We start from the raw sequence: 6,048 nt of genomic DNA, 5'->3' as shown, positions 1-6,048 counted from the left end.
ACAGGGGAGGCATCTAGAGGGAGGGAGGAGGAAGGAGTACGAGAGAGGAGGGAGGGATCTAGAGGAAGGGAGGAAGGACTGAGGACTGAGGATATGTGGGAGGAAGTCTGTACATTGCAGCGAATGCTCTGAAGATGAGGAGGACAGGTCGCACGTCCGGAGAGGTTACTCGCCGGTCACCGAAGACGGGAGGACGTGCCATGACTGTGTCGGCGCTAAGATATCATTTTTTTCCTTTTCTTTCCTACAAAATCCAAATAATGTCACAAAAATTTGAAAAACATTCAAGAATTTATCAAAAAATGTTTGCAATATCATAAAAAATTACTTTGTTTTGGAAAAAAAAAATCATAGTTTGGAAAGTATTCGTGAATCCAAAAAATGTATTTTAATTTGGAAAAAGTTCGAGAGTGTTGAAAATGTTTCTGAATTTCAGACAAAAGTTTTGAACTCACAAAAAGTTGTTCGTGGATTGAAAACTATTATTGAATTTTTAAAAAGTTCGCAAATTTGAAAATTTCATTGAGGGAGTCCTGGACTAGGGGGTGTCCGGATAGCCGAACTATCATCGTTGGCCGGACTCCAAGACTATGAAGATACAAGATTGAAGACTTCGTCCCGTGTCCGGATGAGACTTTCCTTGGCGTGGAAGGCAAGCTTGGCGATACAGATATGTAGATCTCCTACCATTGTAACCGACTCTGTGTAACCCTAGCCCTCTCCGCTGTCTATATAAACCGGAGAGTTTTAGTCCGTAGGACGAACAACAATCATACCATAGGCTAGCTTCTAGGGTTTAGCCTCCTTGATCTCGTGGTAGATCTACTCTTGTACTACCCATATCATCAATATTAATCAAGCAGGAGTAGGGTTTTACCTCCACCAAGAGGGCCCGAACCTGGGTAAAAACATCGTGCCTCTTGTCTCCTGTTACCATCCGCCTAGACGCACAGTTCGGGACCCCTTACCCGAGATCCACCGGTTTTGACACCGACATTGGTGCTTTCATTGAGAGTTCTTTTGTGTCGTCACCTATAGGCCCGATGGCTCCTTCGATCATCAACAACGACGCGATCCGGGGCGAGACTTTTCTTCCTGGACAGATCTTCGTATTCGTCGGCTTCGCACTGCGGGCCAATTCACTTGGCCATCTGGAGCAGATCGAAAGCTATGCCTCTGACCATCAGGTCAGATTCGGAAGTTTGAATTATATGGCCGACGTCCGCGGAGATTTGATCTTCGACGGATTCGAGCCACGGCAGAGCGCGCGCGCACTGTCACGACGGGCATGATTTAGCTCTGCCGCCGGACAGTGCCCTGGAGGCTGCACAAGAGTCCGCTCCGACCTTTAGCTCGGAGCCGACTGCGCCGATCGAGGATGGGTGGCTAGACGCCGCCTCGGAGGCTGCTACCTCTACGGTGATAGAGCCGAATACCGAGCCTGTCCCTTGTGAAGCTCGTGACTCCAAGGTGATGGACTCCTCTCCGGACCCCGAACCTTCCACGCCCCTGCCAGTCGAACCCGATTGGGCGCCGATCATGGAGTTCACCGCTGCGGACATCTTTCAGCACTTACCTTTTGGCGACATCCTGAATTTGCTAAAGTGTCTCTCTTTATCAGGAGAGCCCTGGTCGGATTATGGCCAGGACGGTTGGGATGCTGACGACGAAGAAATTCAAAGCCCACCCACCACCCACTTCGTAGCCACTGTCGATGACCTAACCGACATGCTAGATTTCGACTCCGAAGACATCGACGGTATGGACGACGATGCCGGAGACGACCAAGAACCAGCGCCTACAGGGCACTGGAAAGCCACCTCGTCATATGACATATACATGGTGGACATCCCAAAGGATGGGAATGGCGATGGAACAGCGGAGGATGACCCCTCCAAAAAACAGCCTAAGCGCCGGCGTCAGCGGCGCCGCTCCAAATCCCGCCACAGCAAGAATGGAGACTCCGGCACCGGAGATAATAACACCCCGGACAGTGCCGAAGACAACCCCCTCCAGCAAGATTCAGCACAGGAGGATGGAGAAGCCAGCCCTCGTGAGAGAGCGGCAGACGAAGAGGTAGAGGACGATAATTACATGCCTCCCTCCGGAGACGAGGCAAGCCTCGACAACGACGAATTCATCGTGCCTGAGGATCCCATCGAACAAGAGCGTTTTAAACGCAGACTTATGGCCACGGCAAGCAGCCTTAAGAAAAAGCAGCAACAGCTAAGAGCTGAGCAAGATTTGCTAGCCGACAGATGGACTGAAGTCCTTGCGGCCGAAGAGTATGAACTCGAACGCCCCTCCAAAAGCAACCCCAAACGCAAGCTGCTGCCCTGATTAGAGGAGGAAGCACATAAACCTACATCACCAGCGCACAATACGGCCGACCGGCCACCTCGTGGCCGCGACAGAGAGGCCTCTAGGCCCTCCACTAAAGCCATACCCCGACGTCGCTCAAAAAGTACGAAGTCACGGGGGAACGCGCCGGACTTGCGAGACATATTGGAGGATAAGGCAAGACAAACAAGATCGATCTACGGATCGCGTGGGCGCCCCACGATACGCGACGACAACCGTCATGTCGGATACAGCAACCCCGGCCGGGCCGAACACAGTAGACAAAGCTCGTTTGAGCTGCGTCGTGATATAGCCCAATACAGAGGCGTCACACACCCACTATGCTTCACAGATGAAGTAATGGATCATCAAATCCCCGAAGGGTTCAAACCTGTGAACATTGAATCCTACGATGGCACAACAGATCCTGCGGTTTGGATTGAAGACTATCTCCTTCATATCCACATGGCCCGCGATGATGATATTCACGCCATCAAATACCTCCCACTCAAGCTTAATGGACCAGCTCGGCATTGGCTCAACAGCCTGCCAGCAGAATCAATTGGGTGTTGGGAGGACCTGGAAGCCGCATTCCTCGATAACTTCCAGGGCACATATGTGCGACCACCAGACGCCGATGACCTAAGCCATATAATTCAGCAGCCAGACGAATCGGCCAGACAATTCTGGACACGGTTCTTAACCAAGAAAAATTAAATCGTCGACTATCCGGATGCCGAGGCCCTTGCAGCCTTCAAACACAACATCCGCGACAAATGGCTTGCCCGGCACCTAGGACAGGAAAAGCCGAAATCAATGGCAGCCCTCACATCAATCATGACCCGCTTTTGTGCGGGAGAAAAAAGCTGGCTAGCCCGCAGTAATAACCTAACCAAAAACACTGGTAGTTCGGATACCAAAGACAGCAATGGCAGGTCGCGTCGCAATAAGCACAAGCGTCGCATTAACGGCGATAACAGTGAAGATACGGCAGTCAACACCGGATTCAGAGGCTCTAAACCCGGTCAACGGAAAAAGCCATTCAAAAGAACTACTCCGGGCCCGTCCAATTTGGACCGGATAATCGATCGCTCGTGCCAGATACACGGCACCCCCGAAAAGCCAGCTAATCACACTAACAGAGATTGTTGGGTGTTCAAACAGGCAGGCAAGTTAATCGCCAAAGACAACGACAAGGGGCCGCACAGCGATGACGAGGAGGAGACACGGCCGCCGAACAATAGAGGACAGAAGGGTTTTCCCTCACAAGTGCGGACGGTGAACATGATATACGCAACCCACATACCCAAAAGGGAGCGGAAGCGTGCCCTCAGGGACGTATACGCGATGGAGCCAGTCGCCCCAAAGTTCAATCCGTGGTCCTCCTGCCCGATCACCTTTGATCGAAGGGACCACCCCACCAGCATCCGCCATGGCGGATTCGCCACATTGGTGTTAGACCCAATCGTCGACGGATTTCACCTCACTAGAGTCCTGATGGACGGCGGCAGCAGCCTGAACCTGCTCTACCAGGATACAGTGCGCAAGATGGGCATAGACCCGTCAAGGATTAAACCTACAAAGACGACCTTCAAAGGCGTCATACCAGGTGTAGAGGCCAATTGTACAGGCTCAGTTACACTTGAAGTGGCCTTCGGATCCCCGGATAACTTTCGAAGCGAGGAGTTAATCTTCGACATAGTCCCGTTCCGCAGCGGCTATCATGCACTGCTCGGACGAACCGCATTTGCAAAGTTCAATGCGGTGCCGCACTACGCATACCTCAAGCTCAAGATGCCAGGCCCCCGAGGAGTCATCACGGTCAACGGAAACACCGAACGCTCTCTCCGAACGGAGGAGCATACAGCGGCTCTCGCGGCGGAAGTGCAGAGTAGCCTCCTAAGGCAATTCTCAAGTCCGGCTGTTAAGCGACCGGACACCGCCAAGCGCGCCCGAAGTAACCTACAACAAGACCACTTGGCACGTTCCGAGCACGCGTAGTAATGCGGCCCCAACCCCAGCCCTCGCGAAGTCACGAGACCAGTACCACGCGTACATCACTACGCTCTGGAGATACCATGGGCATAGGGGGAGGGGCACGACCACGACATGCCCAGAGTGCGGATCAACCACACCAGGGGCTCCCAAATTTGTCATTCTTTTTTTCTTATTCTCAGGACTCCGTTTCCCAGAAGCCCTGTCCGGCAGTAGATCTGCCGCACTCACGATGCAACAGCCAGGGAAGCAGAAAGGCTACAATGAGTATCCAGGTGGTCTCCATTACGAGCATTATACCTGTTTTACATACCATTCCGCAGCCTACCCCTGGAGCGGGACATGTTAAATAGTCCCACCCCTTGCTTATCGCACTATTTGTATCGTTCTGCCTCCATTGCGGTATTTTTTGAATAAACAATGCATCGCTTTTTGCCTATCATTGCATTCCTTTTTATATATGTTCACTGATGACATGTTGCACCTGTACGCTTTGGTACGGCCAAATACACCAGGGGCTTAAGTTCCCCAAATTATGGTGTGATAAGTCCGAACACTTTCACAAGTGCGACACCCCGAACTTATAGCATTATATGCATCGGCTCCGAATTATGTCTTGGGTCAATAGTTGGGTTTGCCCGGCTCCCATGTTTTGGTACCTTACGTTCCGTTATATCGGCTAAGGTAGCGCTGGGAGAACCACTGCAATTGTGCCCCAGTTGAGCTGGGTCGAGCACCTCAGTGGAGAAAGCTAAAACTGACCGTCATGATAAGGCGAGAGCTGGTCGCTGTTCGAGAGGTCTTTTCGAGTCCTTAAAGACTTATGTCGCTTAGAGCGAGGAGCCGGCTTAGTCCGGCCCCAGGCATGGATAGCGCCCCGAATTCGGCCTTCCGAACACTAGAGGCTTCGCCGAAATTTAAAATTATAGAATTCTATGGCTAAGTGAGAGTGTTCAAGCACTATAAGTCCGGTTGCCTCGTTCGTTGTGTTGAGCGCCTCCCTAGAAGGATCCAAAAATGGGAACAAGAGTGCTCAATTTTATCCCGAACACCCCAGCACTCGCGGCATGGGGGCCGAAGCCAACGACTTGTCATCTCTCAGATTTGATAAACGGCCGCACAGAAGGTAATATTTTAAATTAACAAGCGTTGCTTAGCGCATATGAACAAAGTTTTCAGCGCACAGGATAACAAAATGCGAGTCTACTCAAAAATTACATCTTTGGAGCATTCACCCGCAATAAGGTGGGCACCCTTCAGGACACCCTTATAATACATCTCGGGCATGCGATACTCCTTGCCCGGCGGTGGCGTGTCCGTCACAAGCTTCTCGGCGTCCATCCTGCCCCAGTGCACCTTAGCACGGGCAAGGGCCCGACGGGCACCTTCAATGCAGGCGGAGTGCTTGATGACGTCAACCCATGGACAGGCATCCACCAGCCGCCGCACCAGACCGAAGTAGCTCCCAGGCATGGCTTCTTTGGGCCACAGCCAAACTATGAGGCCCTTCATGGCCTGTTCGGCCACCTTGTGGAGCTCGACCAGCTGCTTCAGCTGGTCGCTCAGGGGCACCGGATGTCCGGCCTCAGCATACTGAGACCAGAACACCTTTTCCATCGAGCTCCCCTCCTCGGCTCTGTAGAACGCGGCAGCAACGGACACGCTACGGGGCAGATCTGCGAACGCTCCTGGAGAGCTCTGAATTCGGGTAAG

This window comes from Triticum dicoccoides, chromosome 4A (genome assembly GCF_002162155.2).
Source record: "Triticum dicoccoides isolate Atlit2015 ecotype Zavitan chromosome 4A, WEW_v2.0, whole genome shotgun sequence".
Taxonomy (NCBI): domain Eukaryota; kingdom Viridiplantae; phylum Streptophyta; class Magnoliopsida; order Poales; family Poaceae; genus Triticum; species Triticum dicoccoides.
The sequence above is the reverse complement of the archived record's forward strand: the minus strand, read 5'-3'. Positions refer to the sequence as shown.